Raw genomic sequence first — 24,863 nt, forward strand, 5'->3', positions numbered from 1 at the left:
AAAATCATTAAAAAAAAAAAGCCATGAACTCGATTGTATTAGGGACCCTTGTTAAAAGAGAGAAAAGAATATACTAGACTTTCAGTGAGGGAGAAGGACTGAGCTGCCACTTGATGAATGCATAGGTGGGTGGAAGAAAAAAAAAAAAACAAAAAAACAAAAACAGGAATGAGAGAGCCAGATATGGTGAACAGCATAAGCAAAGTTCCACCAATGGTGGCCAATGTTTATGGGTAACAGGAGTTTGTATTATCACAATATGACTTTGTTTTGGGCACTGTAAAGCTAAAAAGGGGTCTTTGCTGCCACATATAAGTCTAACAGACAGACAACTAAAAGGAGGTATCCTCTATGTATATGACACCAGAATCCTCATGAGAAGATACAGGTAAAGACATACTTTTGGAGACTGAAAGACACTAGGCATAAGACAATGGAAAAAAAAAGGCAGCAAAAGAAAGGCAGGTATAGTATTTGACACTTTTCCATTTCTTCTTCTCTGGGTCAGAGAAGAAGAAATCAAAAAGGAAGGAGGAGAACCAAGAAAATCCAGGGTCAAAGCATGTTTAGAAAGTGAATGATGTGTAATCCTTAGGATTTCCTATTACTCTGTGAAATACAAAGGAGTCCAAGCCAGTTTGGGGAACCCCTGAATTCATCAGGCCCGAGTAATGTTATCAGGAAGAGGAGGAACTCAAACTTGGCTCAAACTTGGCCAAGCAGTTCTCAAGGCTCCAAAATGTCATGAGGGCGATTCAGTTATTCTGTAGCTCATATTTCTCTTCGTGGCTACAGCATGGGCGGGTTACACTTGGTAACAATCTTTATAGGAAAACAATGCAATTAATAAAAGGAATGGCTGTAAAAGGGTGAGTGTAGAAGGACAAAGACTCACATGCTCAATGGACAATGGGATCCAACATGGATCATAATAATGTTCTTGAAACATGTCCAGTGGGACAATGAGCTAGAGGAGCACAAATGTCTCTTCTCTTGTACCCACCATTACAGCATCGCACACAGTATTTTCACTGCCCCCCAAATCTTGTGCTGTATCTATCCATCCCTCCTCTCCCTTCAACCCCTGGTAATGCCTGATGTTTTTACCGTGTCCATAGTTTTGCCTTTTCCAGAATGCCAGATAGCTGGAATCATCCAGTATAGAACGTTTACAGAGTGGCCTCTTTCACTTAGTAATATATTTAAGGTTCCTCTGTGTCTTTTCATTGTGGCTTGACAGCTCTTTTTTCTAAAGTGCTGAAAAATATTCTACTATCTGGATGTACCGGCGTATTTATCCCTTCACCTACTGAAGCAAATTTTGGCTGCTTCCAAATTTTGGCAATTAAATATAAAGCTGCTATAAACACATCTGTGTACAGGTTTTTGTGTGGGCATAAGTTTTTAAATTCGCTGGGTAAGTACCAAGGAGCATGACAGCTGGATTGATGGTAAGACTATGTTTAGTTTTGTAAGAAGCCACCACACTGTCTTCCAAAATGTCTGTGCCACTTTGCATTCCTACCAGCAGTGAAAGTTGTTCCACATCCTCACCACCATTTGGCTTGTCAATGGATTTTGACCATTTTAATATGTGCACGGTGGTATCTCATTTTAATTTGCATTTCCCTGATGACATATGATGTGGAGCATCTTTTCATATGTTTATTTGTCGTTGTGAATTTTCTTTGGTGAGGTGTGTATTAAAATCCTTGGCTCATTTTTTAATCAGGTACTTTTCTTATTGTTGAGTTAAAGAGTTCTTTGTATATTTTGGGTAACACTCCTTTATCAGATATGTATTTTGCAAATATTCCCTGTCACGTTTATCTTTTTATTGTCTTGATAATGTCTTGCAGAACATTAAAGGTTAACTTTAATAAAGTGCAGCTTTATTTATTTTCATGGATTGTGCCTTTGTTGGTTTATCTAAAAAGCCATCAACAATCTGAAGATCATTTTCTTATAGTTTTGTGGTTTACATTTAGGTCTTTAATCCATGTTAAGTTAATTGTTGTGAAGAGTTTAAGTTCCACCTCTTCTTCTCCCTTCTCCTCCTTCCCTCTCTCTTTCCTTTCTCTCTATCTCCCTTTTATTTATTTATTTATTTATTTGTATGTGGCTATCTACTCATTTCAGACCCTTTTGTTGAAAACCCAAGCACATTTTAGGTGTTAATTTATTTAATACTTTTGAAAACCTTATGAATTAAGTCCCTCATCATCCCCCTTTTACTGATAGCAGAGAGGTTTAGTAACTTATCCAAGGTTACTAGAATAGGGTGGAGGTTGTATTTAATTCTTGAAAATCTAGGTTCGTAGACTGCAATTTTAACTACTGGGCTAATGTTGTTAATTCTTGTCAGTAGTTGTAATCATGAGATTGATAATCACTGCTATTCTTGAGTATTTTCTATTTTATTAGAGGAGCTTTGATCGGTGGTGAGTGAAAGACATGACACCATTTAGTTTCTCGAAAGAAATAAACTATTTTATGCATGTATTATGTTAACTCCACACATTTTATCTATATTTATATATTTATATTTATCTATATACATATATTTATTTTGCTATAGTTAATATTTTTATCCCATATAACAGATAAGAGAAACTGAGACTTCAGGAGGTTTAAGTATTTGCTATAAGTAGCAGGCACACTCTTTGAACTGAGGTCTGTCTGACTCCATAACCATGTGCTCAACTGTCAGGTAATACTTACTTGGCTTTTGGAAATTTAATTTTACCAGTGGTCTCTGCTCCATCCTGCAGGTCTTTCCCAATAAAAGGAAATAAAAATTCTGCCTGAAGTCTAAGATCGGATCAAGAATCCAGTGTCTCCTTTAAATTGTGCAGTTCCAGCACATCTAATATGGTTTTACAACTCATCCCCGATGACATTTATTATTCTTTTTCCAAATACAGACCATAGAGACCAAGTAGTCCACTTTAGGAAATACAGGACAGCGGGAGTCTTTGGGTTTTCTAATGGGAAAGTAGAGGAGCCAGCGATAACTTCCCATGTTCCCATACATATTACTGGTGCTTGCATTCATGTGGTTGAATCCATAAATTTATAGAAAATTATACTCATTTTTTTCATCTCAGAAGTTGAAAGTTTCCAAGTAGGAGAGCGAATTGACTTTCATGTAATTTTCTTAGTTCATTTATGTTGAGAAGCCTTTTACTGTCTGAAGTTTTCTGAGTGTAGCTCAGAGGCAAATGAATCTTTCACTTTAAGTAGCATGAAACATCTTGGAGTTAGTTCTTATCTGTTAAATTAATAGTTCATGGAACTCTAGTTCTGTAGAGTTTGTCCTAAATTCAGGGTTGAAGGAAAGTCCTTTTCCCTGATGGAAAAAACCTTTGCTGCTATGCTGAGATTGGTTTTGCCGAAGACCACAGTTTGTTCATTGATTTAATTAGGTGATTCTCATTCTATTTTACTTTAAGATGTCTGTATGGGATTAAGTGAATTTTTGTTTTTTTTTAACACATGCGATACAGACAAAAATCAGTTCCCAGCCAATATCAGAAATTGTTGATTCAGTCATTAGACTGCCAGGCTGAAGTGACCTGAGATTGAGGTATTTTCAGGAGTGCTGTTCAGATGATAAAAATTAAACAATGTTCCATGCAAGTTCATCCTTTTATATTAATCATTTTGCCTTTTAGAATTCAAAACAAATGGTAAACATGAAATTCTGTATTAAACACTTTCTATAATAAATACTCCGGTAGACATTTTCTATGCAGACTTTCTTTTTTAAGATTTTATTTATTTGACAGAGATCACAAATAGGCAGAGAGACAGGCAAAGTGGGCGGGGAAGCAGGCTCCCCGCTGAGCAGAGAATCCTATGCGGGGCTTGATCCCAGAACCCTGGGATCATGACCTGAGCCGAAGGCAGAGGCTTTAACCCACTGAGCCACCTAGGTGCCTCTGTCTGTAGTTAACTTCTTATTGGTGAATTTTTGGTTCATCTTAGTTCATGTAGGTCTTTTAAAAAAAAATTTCATTAAAACTATCATCTGGAAATTTTTCGGCTATCACTTTATCCAAGTCATTAACAATAAACAGTGAAGCAAATAAGAAATGTTAACTAGACAGCACCAAGGACAGAGTCAATATTTAGTTCAAGCAGTTGGATTGATTCTGTTACCATGTGTATATATACATGGACTCGACTTTAGCATTAACACAGCCTTTTCTGACTTACAAAAGTCTAATCCATTAAAGAAGATATGGTATATATACAATGGAACACTATGTAGCCATCCAAAGAAATGAAATCTTGCTATTTGTGATGACATGGATGGAACTAGAGGGTATTATGCTTAGCAAATTAAGTCAATCAGAGAAAGACAATTATCATATGATCTCCCTGATATGAGGAAGTGGAGATGCAATGTGGGGGGGTTTGGGAGGTAGGAAAAGAATAAATGAAACAAGATGGGATCGGGAGGGAGACAAACCATAGGTGACCCTTAGTCTCACAAAAGAAACTGAGGGTGACCGGGGGGAGCGGGGTAGGAAGAGGGGGGTGGGGTTATGGACATTGGGGAGGGTATGTGCTATGGTGAGTGCTGTGAAGTGTGTAAACCTGGCAATTCACAGACCTGTACCCCTGGGGCTAAAAATACAATATATGTTTATTAAAACAATAAAAAAATTAAAACATTAAAAAAAGTCTAATCCATCATATACCAGAATGTCAATGGGTTGTTATAAGAAAAGATTTATATGCTGTGACTAGTGTTATCATCATGTCCACCAGCTGAAATTACCCTTTGTATTATCAAATAACTGGGACTTTAACTCAGTTAGTCACAAAGTTGCTTTTTTGAGAATGACCTTGCAGAGCAAAATCCAGTTGAATTCATCTAAGTATTGCTTCCATCATTTTATATTGTCCTATACAAATAGCAAGAAGTTTTGATTTACTAACTGGCTGTGTTTCAAACGTCGACTTGGGATTTTCTTGGTTAGAATTTGGAACATTTTCCCCTAAGTAATGATATTACCATGGTGGTTAAATTGCAAGTTATTCCTAAAGGGCTTTTTTGAGCTGTAACCTAGGTAAAACAATGTACTTCTAGCAAAAATTGGTAGAAGTGGTAGCTGTATTACAACTAATACTTAAACAAAACAAACGCATTGAATGAAAAGTTGTCCACAAAATATTCACAAAAATTCTCCAACCTTCAATTTTTATGTTAACCTGGCCCCAGTCTATTTTCAACAATTTTCCTCTATTTTCATGGCACACTGGAGAGATTTATAAAGAGGTATTTAGGGTACTTGGGTGGCTCAGTTGGTGAAGCATCTGCCTTTGGCTTAGGTCATGATCTCAGGTCCTGGGATCGAACCCTGCATTGGGCTCTCCGCTCAGTAGGGGTCCTGTTTCTGCCTCTTCCTCTGCCTGCTGCTCCTTCCGCTTGTGTTCTCTCTCTCAGTCAAATAAATAAATAAATAAATAAATAAATAAATCTTTAAAAAAAGGTAAGTTAAAAAAAATAAAGTGGTGTTTATTACACAGCACTGTAATTATAAGCTTACTTTGCTGTCTTCTTTATTATAAGAATCTCTTGTAAACCATGATGCTAATGTTAAAAAAGTTTTTGGAGGAACTAATTATGAGCATGACAGAAGCAAAAAGGCATCACAAGTTTAGTTCAAAGATTCACTCTGGGTAAAAACACCTATAGGTAAAGGAAATGATTATCTAATCTTTGTTTAAATGTAAGAAATAATATTTGGGGGGCACCTGGGTGCCTCAGTTGTTAAGGGTCTGCCTTTGGCTCAGGTCATGATCCTCAGGTCCTGAGATCAAGCCCCACATCAAGCTCCCTGCTCGCAGGAAGCCTGTGCCACCCTCTCCCACTCCCCCTGCCTGTGTTCCTGCTCTTTCTGTGTCTCTCTCTCTCTCTGTCAAATAAATAAATAAATAAAATCTTAAAAAAAGAGAAAATAATATTTTGTAATTGTCATTGAGTGAGTCAGCTGGAAGGGTGGATGACTGCTTTCTCAGAACAAGTCTTAAACCTATTAAACCTCATGAGGAAATGCTTATCCATTTTTTTCTCAGGAGGGCTAATTTCTTCCCAGAAGGAAGTCTGGAATAACATTATAAAATAGGGTTCTGTCTCATACTAGGTTTTGGACAGGTTTTTTTTTTTTTTTTTAAACAAAGATAATGAGGTCTTGTATATATAAACAACACTGATGAAAAAAAATATATGTCGTTTAGTTCAGTCTTGTTAATGAACCCAAATTTAGCTCTTCACTCTTGGAGATCACAGGTGTATAATTAATGAGGATATTACAGAGAGAAAATACGTGTGTGTAAGCTCCATCCTCCCTACAAATCAGGAAAACCTTGCCCTCAAGCCCTGTGATCATTTAGGATAAGGCAGGTGTTACAGAGCATGTTGAAACAAAACAGCAAGAATGCAAGTGTTAACGAAATTACATTTCAAGCCAGTAAGGGCTAGTTCAAACATAGGAAGACCCAAAAGACTTGCAAGATATTGAAATTGTGGGGAAATCAATTTTGCCTCAGCAAAATGATGCCACAGCAATGTATCCTGAATGACAGAAGGTGATTCATGAAAAATGTTATCTAATATGACTGGGTTTTAATACGATGGATCTGACTTGTTTTGGAAGCTGCTTTTTGAAATATTTGTCTATTCTTCTAAAAATATATTTAATGCCATGTCAGTCATTTTTAATTCCCTATTTTATATGAGACCTTCATTTGTGCCAACCTGGAGTTTGACAAAAGTAAGATTCCCCAGGAAGAGAGAGCCCAGAGGTTGATAAGAGATTACTATATAGATTGGCCTAGGGCAGGGATTATCTTGAATTTGTTTCTTCTCAGTGGGTGGTTGGAAATTTTTTGAGTGAACTTACTGGATAAGAGAGAGAATGTTTTTTGCAGTTCTGCTTAATCTATTAGGGGTTAACCATTATATGATACTGTGCCAAGTCACACTAATTTAATGAATGAATGAATGAATGGAAGTATCTCTTGATAATCACCTGGGAACTGAGGGTTCTGAGGTCACAAAGGTGGTTTCATTATTGTCACCATATTTGTCTTGTCTTTAGTAGCCACTCATTCGCTTTACTCTTTTTAACACATCGTTTTAACTAAAATATTTCCCTTAAAAAAATATTTTATTTATTTATTTGACCAGAGATCACAAGTAGGCAGAGAGGCAGGAGAGGGGGAAGCAGGCTCCCTGCCAAGCAGAGAGCCCAATGCGGGGCTCGATCCCAGGACCCTGAGATCATGATCTGAGCCGAAGGCAGAGGCTTAACCCACTGAACCACCCAGGCGCCCCTAAAATATTTTACTTTTTCAAGAGGCTTTTTTTTACACCTCCTTTCTATTTTTTCAAAAGATTTTATTTATTTATTTGAGAGAGGGAGAACGAGTTGGGGAGGAGCAGAGGGATAGGAACAAGCGAACTCTGGGACGAGCGTTCTCGGTTTCACGGCTCAGCCACTCAGGTGCCCCTCCATTTCCTAGTAACAACAGCTATTAGAAAGCTTAGATGGAATACATAGGTGTTAAAGTAAGGTGAAGTCATTAGAGTTGTGTTTTATTATTTTTATATTTTTCTACACCTAATATACATAGCTTTTATATAAAAATGTGTAAAAATACCTCAAACCTAAAGTTTACTTGATTTCTTCTCAATTCCTGAGTTTCCTCACACCCAGAGCTAAATACTCACATAACAACCAGATCCTTTGCTCACACCCCCGTACCCCTCAGTAGATGTACTAGAAGAACTGTAGAGTTGTACAAAGAATTCAAACAGCAAGGGTAAGATTGTATTAAATTTTATGTTTCCACAACACTCGTTAAACAGCCTACATTTTTTAAAAACACGTAGTCCGTGTGTTAGGATGCAGGAAGACCAAGATAAATAAGATGCCACTCCTATCTCCATGAAGCTTGTACGCAGGCAAGTACACGTATTGTCTACAATTCGTGTAGTGAGTGATAGATGAGTAGGAGTCCAGGGGGCTCTGGAGTCAAGAGGATGGCATGACTCACTGCACATCCTAGAAGGATCAGAGCACACTTTCGAAAGTAGGCAACTGACTCCTTTTAACCTGAGTGTTGAAGGGTTGAGACTTGTGAGGTAAACTAGGGAGTTTAGTCCATGTACAAACATGTAGCCAGTGTCAGAGATGGCCAGGGTAGAGATGTGGTTAACTTAGAGTTGGTGGCCCTCACAATTTCTGGCTTCACTTGAGTTGTTGCCACCAAATGGAAGTGACCCAGAGAGATCCACAGTTGTCAAAATGACTGAAACTCATAGTGTAATAGAAGAGCTTATACCTTTGTTCTCAAGGTATTAGAATCCCCTTGACATCAAAAAAAGATGGTGAAGTGAGGCAGACAGAGTTTTTATGGGTAGGTTCTCCAGATTGCCTGGCTGCACATTTCCAGCCCCACCACCATGTTTTTCTTCCAGCATCAGTAGAAGATGACTTCTGTTTCACTATCCTTCTCTGTAAAATGGGTACCTATTTCACAAGTTGCTTGTGAACACTGAAAAATGCAGTGCAAGAAAGATCACTGTGAGGGACACCTGGGTGGCTTATTCGGTTAAGCCTCTGCCTTTGGCTCAGGTCATAATCCCAGGGCCCTAGGATCAAGTCCCGCATTGGGCTCCCTGCTCAGTGGGGAGCTGCTTCTCCCTCAGCTGCTGCTCCCCCTGCTTGTGCACTCTCTCTCTCTCTCTCTGACAAATAAATAAACAAAATCTTTTAAAAGATGATCACTGAGGGTTTACTTCTGGGCTCTATTCTCTTCCATTGATCTGTGTCTATTTCTGTGCCTGTACTCTACTACCATACTATTTGAATTACTACAGCTTTGTCACATATCTTGAAATCTGGGGTTGTGAAACCTCTAGCTTTGTTCTTCCTTTTCAAACTTACTTTGGCTATTTGGGGTCTTTTGTGGTTCCATACATATTTTAGGATTATTTGTTCTTATTTTATAAAAAATGCTGTTGGTATTTTGATAGGGACTGCATTGAATCTGTTGTCTGCTTAGGGTGGTATGGACATTGTATTAATATTGGTTCCTCCAGTCCATGAGCATGGAAATATCTTTCCATTTGTTTGTGTTGTTGTCAACTTCTTTTATTAATGTTTTATTGTTCTCAGAGTACAGGTTTTTTACCTCCTTGATTAAGTCTATTCCTAGGTATTTCATTCTTTTTGGTGCAATTTTAAGTGGGTGGTTTCCCTAACTTCTTTTTCTGCTACTTCATTATTAGTGGATAGAAACGCAACAGATTTCCACACATTAATTTCGTATACTGTGATTTTACCAAATTCAGTTTTCACTTCTAAAAGTTTTTCTTTGTGAAGTCTTTAGGGTATCACATCACCTGAAAATGGTGAAAGTTTTACTTTCTCTTCACCAACTTGGATGCCTTTTATTTCTTTTTTCTTGTATGACTGATGTGGCTAGGACTTCCAGTATTATGTTGAATAAAAATGGTGAGAGTGGACATCCTTGTCTTTTTCCTGATTTTAGGGGGAAAGCTCCCAGTTTTTTGCCATTGAGTATGATATAAGCTGTGGGTTTTTCCATATATGACCTTTGTTGAGATATGATAAAAGAGGCAAAAATATACAATGGGGAAAAGACCATCTTTTCAACAAATGGTGTTGGGAAAACCAGACGGCTACATGTAAAAGAATACAACTGGATCACTTTCTTACACTATCCACAAAAATTAACTCAAAAGGACTAGAGATCTTAAACCATAAAACTTCTAGAAGAAAACATAGGCAGTAACACAAGGCATAGAAACATTCTTCTAGAAATGTCTTCTCAGGCAAGGAAAACAAAAGCAAAAATAAACAAATGAGACAATGTCAGAATAAGAAGGTTCTGCAGAGTGAAGGAAACTGTCAACAAAACATGAAGGCAACCTATTGAATGGGAGGAGATACTGCAAATGATATGATCAACAAGGGATTAATATCCAAAATGATCTAAAGAATTTATACAACTCAACACTAAAAACATGAAATAAAAAATGGGCAGAGGACTGGAATAGGCATTTTGCCATAGGAAACATACAAATAAATGGATGACCAACAGACACATGAAAAGATGTTCCACATCACTAATCATCAGGTAAATGCAAATCAAAACCATAATGGGATATCACCTCACACCTGTCAGAGTGGCTAAAATAAAAAACAAAGAAATAGCAAGTGTTGATGAGGATGTGGAAAAAAAGGAACCCTTGTGCATTTTTGGTAGGGATACACACTGGTGCAACAACTATGGAAAACAGTATGGAGGTGCCTCAAAAAATTAAATAAGAATTACCGTATAATCCAGGAATTCCACTACTGGGTATTTACCCAAAGAAAATAAAAACACTAATTTGAAAAGATATATGCACACCTACATTTATTGCAGCATTATTTATAATAGCCAATATATGGAAGAAACCCAAGTGTCCATCGATAGAGGAATGGATAGAGAAGATGCGGTGTACACACATACTGGAATACTACTCGGCCATACAAAAGAATGAGATCTCACCATTTGCAACACCATGGATGGAACTAGAGAACATGATGCTAAATGAAGTAAGCCAGTCAGAGGAAGGTAAATCCCATATGATTTCACTCACACATGGAATTTAAGAAACAAAGCAAAAGAACAAACAGAAAAAACAGACTCTTAGATATAAAGAACAAATTGTTGGTTGCCAGAGGGGTGAAACAGATAAAGGGGGTCATGAGTCCACCTACCATAACGAGTGCTGAGTAATGTATAGTGTTGCTGACTCCTTATATTGTAGGCTGCATATTAAATATATTTGAATAAAAAGGAAAGAAAGAAAGATCACGATGGCTGCATTTCCAGGCTCATCCTCCAAAAAGTCTTTGGTTGTAATCCTGTCTATTAGAGGGTACAATGTTTAACAAGTGGAAGAAAGTAGTGTTATATGTTAGACGCTTAAGACCTCACTCAAAGGATTGCCAAGTTGGAAGGAGAAAAAAATCTAATAATTTTGTTTCCTAATTAGACATTTTTCTTCTTGGAAGATGACACCGAAAATAAGAACATTCTGATTGGTTTGATAATTCTGTTTCTTATGGTAATATAAGAGGTGGCTCTTTTGGTTTAGCAAATCAGAAAGCAAAAAATGGCTCATATTTCATGTAAACAGTTTGAGGATCAAACAAACTTCCTTCAGCACTATTTCTTCCTCTAAATATAATACAGAAAGATTACTAATTAAGTGTGAGCTTTTCTTCCAATGCCAGCATTATAAATTGGTAGGTCTTATACCTTAAACATTTTCATCAGAATGGGAACATTTCTACTTAAATAGAAAAACTATAAGCCAAAGATATTACTTCAGGAGTTGTTTAAAATTTTAAACACTTCTCAATAGATATTTATGATTCTTAGACTGTGGCATCAAATTTCGTCTTGCTTAAGGTTATGAAATTCAGTAGAAATATTTTATTATATTAATTAAGAGACATTGTAGGAACATGTTTAATGGTAATAGGAATTAGTATTATTAATGATGGGGTGAATATATAAAAAATGCTATTCCTGAGTAAAACTTATCTTGATTCACTTTCTAAAAATAATTCAACATACTTCATTTCTCTGATATGTTTATTACGATTCTCTATGAATATCGTTTAGCCTAGGTAGGATATTTCTTAATTAAGTATAAATTTTATTTCATCAAGGCAGGAACTAACAAAGTTATGTGTAAGTATTAACATACTGAGAGTAAATGATGAAAATTAGTCTTACCAAGATGCCAATCATAAAAATAAATTACACAGGTTGAAGAAAAAATGTGAACATCAAATAAAAAAGAGGAAAGCTTTCTCAACCTAAGGCAAGGTGGATGGGTAGAGCTGACTTCCAGAAAAAGATTTAAGTTCATAACTATAACCAGACCTGACTTCAAACTAACACATTTCAATTTAGTTTCTTTCTTACCTGAACTGCGGCGGTAGGTCTCCATTTCTTGATGAAGACTGTCGAGAATGACAGTGGAGGAAGGAGTCAAACCATCATGAAGATCTCCTAGAATAAAATGCCGACCCTGTGAGGGTCAATCAGACAAATTAAAAAGTCAAATTAATACATATCACCAGCATCCTCACAACACTGACTCATAATCAGGCCAAAGCATTTACTATATGTTTTTCAATTTTCAGTGTGTTTCCTGGATAAGTCAGTAAATATGGGATTTTTCCAATGCAAACAAATGTCTCTTCAAGAAGTTATGGCTATAATGGTAAGTTGTCATAAGAAATATTCAACATAGGTTAAAAAAAAAAAAGAAAGCACATACACACTAGGTTGTCTCTATTTAGTTTTTTTCTATTCATTTTTTAAACTGAAGGACCATTAACATAAGTGTTACATTAGTTTCAGGTGTATAACATAATGATTCAACAGTTCTATACATTACTCAGTGCTCATGATAAGTCCCAGGACAAAGCTGTAGCAATTAAAATAGTATGATAGTAGTATACTGGCACGAAATAGACACATACATCAATGGAAGAGGATAGGGAGCCCAGAAATAAATGTATGCTTATACGGTCAATTTTCCATTCAATTTTAAATTATAATTTCTAATTTTTTGCAGAATTTCCCCTTAATTGACACATATTCATTATAAAAAATTTTGATTTTTTTGAATAAGTTAAATGTATTTTATTTATCTTACTTTATTTTCTATGATGTTATTAGTCACCATATGTTAGTCATCATTAGTTTTTGATATAGTATTCATGATTCATTATTTGCATATAACAAAAATTTTAAAATTAAGAGAAATCAAAAGCAGGAAAAGATCCTGTGAAATGTTTATTACTTAAAGAAAAACACTCAATATTATTGTACACTTTGCTAAACCGTCTTAACAATCATATTCATATATACATTCAAAATGTATGTTGCATTCTGTATTCAATATGTACATACATATTATATTCTGTATTTTATTCATTTATCATTCATATTTATTCATTTGTTCATTTATCAAGGTATCGTAAGCATGTTTCCACGTTTTGTTTTTATTTCACACACGGAGAGAGAGAGAGATCACAAGTAGGCAGAGAGGCAGGCAGAGAGAGGGGGAAGCAGGGTTCCTGCTGAGCAGAGAGCCTGATGCGGGGCTCCATCTCAGGATCCTGAAATCATGACTCGAGCCGAAGGCAGAGGCTTAATCCAAGGAACCACCCAGGGGCCCCAACATGATTCATGTTATAACATACTCCTCATAAAGATAATCATAACAATTTTACAATATTCTGACAAGTATACAGTCCCAGAAGATGAGTATATTACTAACTTTATACATATAGACCAACAGCTCCCAAGCATTGTACCAATTTACACAAATAACATCATATTGTGTGGGAGTCCTTATTTCACTATTCTTTTTTTTTTTTTAACATTAATCTGTTTCTGGATGGTTTCTTCCATTCCTTAGATTTCTTTATCAATTCCTATGTCAGTATCACAGTTTAAATAGCAAAGCTTTAGAGTCTGTTTTGATTTGGGACAGGCGAATGTCCCTGAAGGTTCCTCCTTTTTCACCAGTTCTTTAAATAAAAAGTTTATTAGGCTTTCCCCCATGATAACATTGCAATTGTTTCTAAACCCAGTAAAAACAATCTTGTACTTTTACTGTGTTTTATTGCTTTAAACTCTTCAATTCCTCAATGACTTACCTTTTGTTTGGAGCAATGGTGCTTCACTAAGGGTAATTTTATCCCCCAGGAAAACGTGACAATATTTGGAGGCATTTTGGCTGTTGCCTTTGGGAGGACAGTGCTGCTACTGGCATCTAGTGGCTAAAGGCCAGGGATGCCGCTGCACACTCGCCAATGCACTACAGGGGACAACCTCCCCTGCAACAAGTTTCCCCCAGTTTTTCCAAAGTGTCCATAGTGTGGAAGTTGAGCAACCCTGGCTATGAAATAAATTGAAAACCTCTTTGCTTGGCACATCAGTCCCTCATTCAAACGACTTCGTAGTCTTCAAATGGAGTACGTTTATCTTTGGTGGTCAGTTTCCAGAGCCTCAAACTGATCTGCTGGATAACACGCCCAAGTTCAAAATAATAGTTCTACATTAGAAGGAGAAGAAGGCAGAGGAGGAAGCGAAGGAGAGAGAGCAGCAGGCGGAAAGGAGGAAGAGGAGGAGGAAGACGGGGAGGAGGAGGAGCTTGAAGAGGAGGAGAGAGGCACATTTTTCATCTGGAAATCATACTATGCATGAATCCCTGTGGCTGTCCAGCTGGCTTCAGTCTTTAAAAAAAAAAAAAAGAAAGAAAGAAATACAGCATACAGTTAATGATTTGATAAGCCTAGTCTTATCTTTATGTTCATTTTAATTTTTTCTAGATATTTTCACAGATTTATGATTACATTTGAACTTGAAAACTGGTTCAGTTAAACTCAATCTACTTGCGTATTTTAATTGGATTATGTTGACTTTATGGAGCAATTTCCAAAAGTGGCATTATTTGTCTTCTTCTACATGCTTTTATATACTTTAGTAAAGTTTCAGAGCTTGTCCTATTCCTACATCTCTGGCATCCAAGAACAGTGTGTCTTGTAACTTATTCCTTCTCAGTCCATAGGAAACATCATTCATTACATCAGAGAAAATTATGTTTAATACCTCCTATGCTAATTAACATACCCTCTTGTGTAGATATCAATAAGCATATTTTAAGGACACATTAACCAATTTTTAATCACCTGTTTCAAATATCACCCATTACACAAACAAAAAATTATTTTTAATATTGCTTATGTGAATTAACACTCCCTCTGGTATAGCTATCAATAAGAGTACTTCAAGTACCAAATAATCTATTAAAATGTTGATCCTTTTTAAGTATAGTTGAAGTGGTAATTAACTGCCTCCATAATGTGGATTATGGATAATTTGCATTATACTCCCAAGTGCAAGGTTGCAACCACCACCCTCCCCTGACCAACAAATGCTATCCTGATACAATTTAAAGTAAATTTTCATGCATACCACAAAACAGCCTCAGCAAGTAATAATTACTAGGATATCCAACCTAATGTATATATAATAATACATATATTTAAGTGTCTAATAAGAAAGGCTTGGTCTAAAAAAAAAAATCATGCTATGTTCTCAGGTTTCTCCATTGCAGCACATGTAAAATTTCTGGCTGGAGATTGGTGGGAAACCGTACTGTGCATTGTAGAATGTCCAGCAGCACCGAGAGGCCGGTACTACCTCACTTTCCCCAGATGTGCCAAGCAAAAATGGCTCTAGACATTGCAAAATGTCCACTGAGGGCAAAATCACACCACGTTAACCGCAGGTCTGCAGAATAAAATACTATACTATACTATGAAGCTGTTAGAAATATATTGTAAAAAATTTTCATGACCTAGGAAAAGGTTCAAAAAAAATTTTGTTTTGGGGGCACCTGGGTGGCTCAGTGGGTTAAGCCGCTGCCTTCGGCTCAGGTCATGATCCCAGGGTCCTGGGATCGAGTCCCGCATCGGGCTCTCTGCTCAGCGGGGAGCCTGCTTCCCTCTCTCTCTCTGCCTGCTTCTCCGACTACTTGTGATTTCTCTCTGTCAAATAAATAAATAAAAATCTTTAATAAAAAAAAATTTGTTTTAAGATTTTATTTGTGTATTTGACAGAGAGAGCATGAACATAATCCGGGAGTAGCAGAGGGAGAGAGAGAAGCAGGCTCCCCACTGAGCAAGGAGCCCTATCTGGGGTTCTACACAGGGCTCCATCCCAGGACCCTGGAATCATGAACTGAGCCGAAGACAGTTGCTTAACGGACTGAGCCACCCAGGAGCCCCTTAAAATGTTTTTAATTAAAAAATCATATGAGACAAAAGGTAAGTACGATCCTGATTTGTAAAATTAAAAAAAGTGGAGATAGACATTGAAATATAATGAAGGTTATCTTTTATGTGTGTGCTCAGTCTGACCAAATGTTAAGATTTCACATGTTTTATCTACTTCATTCTGAGAATAACCTTATGAGGTTGGTACTATTGTTAACCTCACTTAACAAATAAGGAAACTAAAGCTCATGGATATTAAGAAACTTGGGAATACCATAATATTAATGGCAGTCATGTCCAAGTAGTGAAATTGAGTGGTATTTATCTCTTTATACTTTTCAAGCTTTCCTCAATAAACATTACCTTTTATCTGAAAACTTTAAAAAGACCTATAAAATCATAAATTTTTCTCTTAAAGACCATAATTTACTGAGTGCTTTTTGATTGTTTCCATCTAATATTATATTCTTAGCCTTTTATTATGCCTTAACTTTTAAAAAAATTTTCTTTATGGAGATATAATTGACATATAACATTATATTAGTTTCATATATACATGATTCAATATTTGTAAATATTACATGATCACCATAAGTCTAGTTAACATTTATTACCATACATAGTTACAATGTTTTTCTTTGATGAGAACTTTTAAGATTTACTCTCCTGACAACTTTCAAATATGCAGAACAGTTTCATTAACTATAGGCACCATGCTGTGCCTTGACTTTTTTCTGAGTAACATTTCTTCCTAATTATTTGGTTACTAAAAGCTGTAATGAAGGATCTTCCTTCATTACAGCTTTTCTTCCCCATTTTTCCTACTCAGATGCATATTCAGTGTTTCAACTTAACACCTTGAATCACTAAAATAAAACCTTGATGAACTTTCTTGAGAGACAATGTACCCAGAAACCTTGAAACATTTTTTTAAAACTTAGAATTAACTAGAAAACTCAAAAAATCCCCGCTGAAGATCTTTTTTTTTTTTTTTAAAGATGTACTTGTTTTTATTTGAGAGAGAGAGTGAGAAAGTCTGTGAGCAAGGGGAAAGGTAGGGGGAGAGGGAGAGGAAGAGAAGCAGGCTCCTCCCTGAGCAAAGCCCACCACAGGCCTTGATTTCAGGACCCTGAGAGCATGACCTGAGCCATAACCAAGAGTTGGATGCTTAGCTGACTGAGCCACACAGGTGCCCCTGTTGAAGATCTTTTGAAAACACATTGCCCATTTCCCCCCTCCTTGGTGAAGTATGCTAACAGGCTGGGCGTCACAGATCTATTATACTGTCATCAGTGGAAATGCGTCCAACTTCATCAGCTGCCTCTTTCTGGAAGCAGATGGGGTATCAGGAATGAATAGGTGTCAGTGTTGAGCATAAACATCACCGGAAGCTCACGTTATTTTTATGCATTTGTTTGATAAAAAATTACCAAATGATATTTGACTTTAAGCTTCCAAGTCAAGTTTCAATTACGGAATGTTCAATTCTACTTTCTAGTCCCCATTCCTACAACATATGCACCAAGAAGATATTTCTCAAAATAATCACCAATAAACATACAGAGTTTTCACATGCATATTGGATCTTTGCCCAATATTCTCTTCATTCAATACATCTTTCTTTCTTTCTTTTTTTTTTTTAAGATTTTATTTATTTATTTGACAGATAGAGATAACAGGTAGGCAGAGAGGCAGGCAGAGAGAGAGAGAGAGAGAGAGAGAGAGGAGGAAGCAGGCTCCCTGCTGAGCAGAGAGCCCGATGCGGGGCTCCATCCCAGGACCCTGGGATCATGATCCGAGGCGAAGACAGAGGCTTTAACCCACTGAGCCACCTAGGCACCCCTCTTTCTTTCTTTCATACTGATTGATTTCTTTCTTTCCTTCCTTCCTTCCTTCTTAAGGTTTTATTTAATTGACAGAGAGAGAGGGTGTGTGAGCACAAGCAGGGGGAGTGGCAGGCAAAAGGAGAGGGAGAAGCACGCTCCCGGCAGAGCAAGAAACCCAATGTGGAGCTCTATCCTAGGAGCCGGAGATCATGACCTCAGCCCAAGGCAGATGTTCAACTGACTGAGCCACCCAGGTGCCCCTCAATACCTTTTTCTTTGGAGTAAGTCTATAAGAAAACAAAAGTTAGGTACTAATTTTAACCAAAGGTACTTTAAAAATAAACATCCAGAGAAGGAAGAGCTAGATTCATTATTAGCCATTTCGTTATAATACGTTTGAGTAACCTTAGAGCCAATGAGGTCTTCTCAGGTTGGTGTTTGCTTCTAAAGCAAACCTTCATCTGCAGCCAGGGAAGGGCTCTGCAGTCTGGAAGGCTCAGACCATTTTTGTCCACTGCCTGTTCTCTGCTTTGCTATGCCCCATGTCCGCGTCTGGCTAGATGTGAGAAATTTGAAGCCATCTTAGTGAATATGATGATGGGAAGGAGAACACAGCTGGGGGAGGAGGGAGAACAGGCTCTTCAGGGTCAAGCACATTGAAATGTAGCTGCTATAGAAACAATTACACAAAATAACAAAAATCAAATCAAAATGCTCAAGTGTGTGTGCTATTTACTTGTCTGAAATTACCTGCTAAATGATGTTAGGTTAAAAATGAGCAAAGTGAACAACTATTCAATTTATACTCAACCAGCATACTTTACTGATCCATTGTACCAGTAAAATGTTTTAATAATTCAGAACCATAAATTATTATTAATGTTACTTGTATTTGCTCTTACAGCATTCATTTATCTAATGATTGTCTTGGACGCTCATATCTTACCCTTCACAAAACACCCAGAGAATGCTATTGCTGTAAATTAGGTAGTCAATTAATTACAGGTATTACTATTTCAAAATATTTTTGGGGGGAAAAGAGTGTTAAAAGTATAAAGAGATAGAATACTTAAAATTCATTTTTACTATTTGTACAATGACTTGGGGGAAAACATTTCAAACATTCAGTTCTATTGTCACATTAGGCTAGAAAGTAAGTCTTGTTCAACATCATGCAATTACCAGGCAGCTAGCTAAGCAGGGGCTCAACTCCATGTGTCTCCAAAATCAACTCTCCTAGTTATTATTGCCAGGGGTACCCTGGTCTTGGTGGAAGAAGAATAAAGGGGTTGGAGTGGTGTTGTCACATCAGAAGGAGGCAAGAATTCTGTCGAGCAGACTCATACCAGTGAAGGGAAAAAGATATCAGGGAGCTCTCTTAGACTTGAAACACAGCCTTAGGACTTTAAAGGTATTAAGTCTAGCATTCTAGAAAGAATGGATACCCCTCTAACGTTAGGAAACTAGTTAACCAAATTAATAACACCAACGGTGAAATATCAGATGTCAGCACAATGAGGCGGGAAGTGAAGAACACAGACAAGACTGTATTCATGGTTCAGAGAGGGTGTAACAAGGAATTGTAGTAGCAGAAAGCTTTGACAGGAGGGCTTAGGCTGGACGCAGAAGCAGTGGGTTGGAAGGAGCTCTGCAGCCAGGATTCCTGGTTCCAATCCCAGCTTTGAGCCCTGCCATATGTATAACCTAGCCATCCTCAGCCTCAATTTTCCTCTCACTAAAACATAATAGGCTGGTTATAAGGCTGCTGAGAGATTAAGTGATGTGCAATGCACGTGAAGAGCTTAGTACAACGCCTGGCACGTAGTGAAAGTTCAATATATGACTGAATGCAGGACAAAGGAGGGTTTGATGCAGGATGATGTGGACGGCGGTGGTACCATTAAGAAAACCTGAAAACTCATAAAGAGGACTTGGGTGATTCTGATGGAAGATGTCTAATAAAAGCAGCTGATAATTATGCTTGGCATATAAAATGGTGAAAGTAAGGTTTTTTTTTCTTTTTTAGATAGAGAATATGAAAGAGCACGAGAGTGGGATGAGGGGCAGACGGAGATGCAGACTCTCCGCTGAGCAGGCAGCCCAATGAGGGACTTGATTCCAGAACTTCATGATCATGACCTAAGCGAAGGCAGTTGCTTTACTCACTGAACCACCCAGGTGCCCTGAAAGTAAGTTTTTAGGATTGTACATTAAGTGTCTTAACATTGCCCTAGTAACCTGGGGGAGGTTGTAGTATCTTTTATTTTTCCGGACAGCAGGGGGCTCCCAGGTACTGGGAGGCAGTAAGCAAGTCTATTTTCTGTACTTGGCTCAGTTAACTTTCTTACTGCTGGCAAAAGTAAGCTGGCCTCATCTGATGGCATGGTTAAAAAGAAGTTGTATAACTCTAGAATCATAAATGCACAAATTTCTCTATTAGGTATCTGACACCCACTGAACCTTATAGAGTTGGAGTGTATCTCAGCCAGGAGTTTAACATCCGTCCTTCCTTCCTTCCTTCCTTCTATCCGTCCATCCATCCATCCATCCATCCACCCATCCACCCATCCACCCATCTTTCCTACAGCATTTATGGAATAGCGGGCTAAACCCCATGAATAAGGCAAGATGCCGTATCAGAAACTCACAGGTTAAAAGGGAAAACAAAGGAACAGAGTCTAGCATAAAACGGAATTAAGAGCTGGAGTTACACATAGAGCAGTGGGAACACACAAGGGGGAGGTTGTATTCCTGCCTATAGGGAATTTGAGGACAGCTCATCATAAGAGCTGGGCAAGGCCAGTGAGAAGGGCATTCCACACAGAGGAACAGCACATGTGCAAAGGTGTGGAGGAATGAAAATGTGTGAGAGGGGCACCTGGGTGGCTCAGTGGGTTAAGCCTCTGCCTTCAGCTCAGGTCGTGATCTCAGGGTCCTGGTATCGAGGCCCTCATTGGGCTCTCTGCTCAGCAGGGAGCCTGCTTCCCCCCCCCCACCCTCTGCTTGCCTCTCTGCTTACTTGTGATCTCTGTCTGTCAAATAAATAAATAAAATCTTTAAAAAATAAATGGGTGAGAAATGTTGCAGGAACAGCAAATGTAGTTTGTAGAAAAGGAACCAACAGGATAGAGAGAAGTCAAGCTTCAAGTGAATAAAGAGCTCATGTCTGAATATTTCAAGTTCCCTATGACCTTCACATCACTATTTAGTAGAAAACTAGGGTTACAGAGCTTTGGTTCACGAAATCACTGATTCCGTAATTCTAGACATGGTATTTCTCAGCGTGTTTTTCAGTTACTAATTCTTTTCTTCCTCATTCAAAGAGTCATGTCTGAGAAGTCACTTTTTTCTCACCGTCTAACTTTGATGTCACATTTTTTTATTTAAGATTTTTTTCTGTAATTAAACAAAGTTTTTTTTTTTTTAAAGATTTTATTTATTTGAGAGAGAGCAAGAGAGAGTGGCAGAAATAGTGACAGAAAGCAAGATGGGGAGGAGAGGGAGAAGCAGGCTCCCCGCTGAGCACGGAACCTGACATGGGGCTCGATCACAGGACCCTGGGATCATGACCTCAGCTGAAGGCAGATGCTTAACTGACTGAGCCACCCAGGTAAGAAAGTGAGTATCTATATATTCTTACTCTAACCTAAAATAGCAAACAGGTAGTATCCACTCCAGGCACACAAGTTTCATGTTCTTTGTTCACATCTAGCACTTACATGTCCTAAGCAATGTGAGTGTACCTGTAGCCAAAGAAATTAATAAGTCATCTAAGAAGCCAGGTCTTTGTGAAAGCTTTAGTCTAATCATAAGATGAGTTTAAAGCAAAAGAGATGCTGTTGTTTTTATGAGTGGAGTCGTTTTAGGCATGTATGTTAATTTTGAGGATTGATGGTTTTTAAGACTGGGAAATTCATTTGTTCTACACTGAGTGTGGATTTGAAGGGATGGAAAGAAATAAAGCATTAGTAAGGACAACCTAATTAATAATGGTAATAATAAAAAAGCAACAGTGACAAGAAAAAAATGTCCCCACTAGCATCTAGAGCACTGTGCAGATAATAAGTGCTCCAAAAATACTTGAATAAATGAATGTTAAATGAATATTGATTCTCAGCCCCTTACCTGCACAAACATTAAAGTCAGTGTGACTGGGGCCACATGACTTCAGATGCGAGGCTGTTTCAGTGTTGCATAAAAACCAAGCCTCTGCTTTGGTAGCCCTGGTGGTTTTTGATTTTTCTTTTTTTTTTCAAAACAACAAATTGCAAGTTGAAGTACTATTTGTTTCTTCTTACCTTCATGACCATTTAAAATATCAGGCTCTTTTTCTCTGTTACATGCATCACCATTTCTTGGGCCTTTTTTTATTCTGTGTTTGCCAGAAGTAGTCAGTGTGGTTAAGACTCTGTTAAGTCTTCCTTTAACAGAAGGATTCCATAAGAAGTAATATGGATGTGTAAATCAAGTGTAAGAAGAAATGCCCTTCATTTCCTCATTCAAGAGGGGGGAAAGAGTGACTATTAGAGTTCTTTTAGAAATTCTGATTCTCTTTCATATCAACTCAATATGGTCAGATGGAAGTGGTCTTCTGGGGAAAAAAATGGTCTTTTTCTGCCTGATGGAGAAATGGAGAACGCTTATGTGTTCCCAATAAAACCCACTTAGTTCTGTTGATATATGAGGATTGCTAGGTAAGTTGTAGCTAAATGTTACCTTGTTTTTTCCTACTAGAAACTTAATGTTAACATGAAGTTTAACATTTAATATTAATGCTATTTAATTTTAATTTAATGTATAAGGATTTTTTTTTGGTTAAACTCTTATGTGTTTAGGGTTGTAGAATTTGCTTATTACTTATCAGGATAGATTCTATAAAGAATATAATAAAGAAAATGAAGAAATTATGTTTCCCTCTCTAGTCAGAGGTTTATGAAGAGATCTCAGGTCTTCGGGTTCACCAACTCCTTCTGATAAATGGAGAAGGAGCATTATGAAAATGTTCTTGTGCAGACAGACTTATACAGTATATGTGGTATTCTTTAAAAAAATAAACTCATATAAATACTATAGGTGTCTGTTTTTGAATTAAACAATGGAGCTTGGCATTATGCATCTGAAGGTTTCCGCTGGCTTCCTGAATTTACCAATAGTACAGAGGGGATCATTTGCATACATCCTACCAAGCCCACAGCACTTTGGGTGAGTTTTCCAAGTCAGGTAAACCTTTCCTATTGTTTATATTGTTGTCTATGCCAAAGATGAGCGAGTGATTCAATGGAAAGGAGGTCTTGCGGCATATTGCTGCCAAGATTCTGGAACATATCTATTTAGGAGATGTAAATTTGGGACCCATTCAAGAAGCAAGGAAAAAAAAATACAGGATAATGAAAAGCTTAAAGATTTATATTTTATGTCTATGTATAGTATTTAAACTCCAAAGAGAAATGATGATCAGTTAAATGTCAGAACAATGAATCTTAACTTTCAGACTATTTGATGCGGTGCACTGATATGTCTAAACTACTCCACAAACATTTGTTACAAGCTACCTCCTATATCGCTGAAGTAGAACTGTCTAAAGAAATCCCAGGGAGTTAAAATAGAAAGGATTCTAACTGACTTCTCTCTCTTTTTCTTCATCCATATTATTTTTATAATACATGTAGCACATATTTGTTGTTAAAACTGAAATAAAGAGATATGCAAATTAAAGAACAAGACTCCTGTCTTTGTGACTCCAGCTCCTAGCCCCCTAGGAACCACTGCTGATGGTTTTGTGTTTATTTATTCAAACTTCCTTTTAAATGCATATAAAAACACATCTACTTATAATTTATTAAAAAAATCATCTGACACATATTCCACAGATTACTTCTCTTTTGATAATATTGTATACTTTTTACCATGATAGCACAGAGACCTATCTTTTAAAAATTTAAGTCTATGGAATTCTGAGCATACTGTATCTGAATACTATAATTCATTAAATATTTCTCTCCATTGTGTTATTTAGGAACTACTCCTGCTGTTAGTATCAGACACACACACACACACACACAAAACCTGTTACAGAAACACTAGAAATTTTATCTCTCTCATAGCAAGAGCTAAGCAGTCCTGGGCAGAGGTGATGACCCATGTCTTTAGGAATAGAATGTTTTCAGTGTTCTGATACTGAGTGTGGCTCCCATCCCCAAAGGAACATCATGGTCCCAAAATATCTGTTGGAGCTCTAGCAATCAGACCTTTATTATAGGCAGGAAGAAGAAGTGGACGGCAAGTAACAGAAGTTATATGTCAGGAAGTCAGTCCATTAAAAAAAAAAAAACCAAAACTCTTATACAAGTTTCTATAACAATTTCTGCTGGTATATCATTGTTCAAATATTATCACACAGCCATCCCTTTCTACAAGGACTTAAGAGAAATGTAGTATTTAGGGGGTCACGTGGATATCTCCACCAATCAGGGTTCTTTCACTAAGGAAGAAGGGGAGAATGAAGGTTGAGGGTATTTAATTAAGCAATTTCTACCACATTCATTATGAGTTTATAATTTTTGCTATGGCAAATGAAGCTGCAAAGAATATCCATAAGCATATTTCTTTTTATGGTATTTGCTTCATTTTTCTCTTGCAACTCCTGTTTTTGACTTTGAGTCTATTACTTATCTTCCATTATGTTATAGCCTTTCATTAGTTAGAATGTCACCCATTTTTCTGGTTTTTTTTTTGTTCAAAAACACAAGTATTCTAATCTCTTTTAAGTTTTACCCCCTTTCTTCCCCCTATTTAAGTTTTCCCCTTTTTGGTAAAAGCAGAATAATGGGTTAAGGTATTGATGTTTGTACACGAAAGAATGACAAACTGAAAGTGTCCCACCTGCCCTTTATTAGTTAATTGACAAGACAGTCCAATGGCTGATAGCACAGACTGGGTATAACTTTCTACTCTCTGATTTTCCTTGTGCCTTATTCTATATCTGTAAAACATTGTTAACCTTGGTACTTAAGTCACAGGGCTGGTGTGAAGATTGAAAGTAAAGTGCTTGGAATAGTAGCTAGCATGAAGTAAGTGCTATGTGTCTTTTTTTTTTTTTAAAAGATTTTATTTATTCATTTGAAAGGCAGAGATTACA

General features: G+C 37.2%; 1 long non-coding RNA gene across 1 annotated transcript in view; it reads right to left on the bottom strand.

Annotated features, from left to right (window-relative positions):
• The window catches only part of LOC123391456, a 42,483-nt gene that overhangs the window by 1,231 nt on the left and 16,389 nt on the right, over positions 1 to 24,863 (bottom strand). Inside the window, exon 2 of the long non-coding RNA XR_006606143.1 lies at positions 12,028 to 12,133. This is a non-coding gene — a long non-coding RNA (uncharacterized LOC123391456). The remainder of the gene's footprint in view (positions 1 to 12,027; positions 12,134 to 24,863) is intronic.

Source organism: Mustela putorius, unplaced genomic scaffold (genome assembly GCF_011764305.1).
Source record: "Mustela putorius furo isolate JIRA1106 unplaced genomic scaffold, ASM1176430v1.1 tig00000228_pilon_pilon_pilon, whole genome shotgun sequence".
Taxonomy (NCBI): domain Eukaryota; kingdom Metazoa; phylum Chordata; class Mammalia; order Carnivora; family Mustelidae; genus Mustela; species Mustela putorius.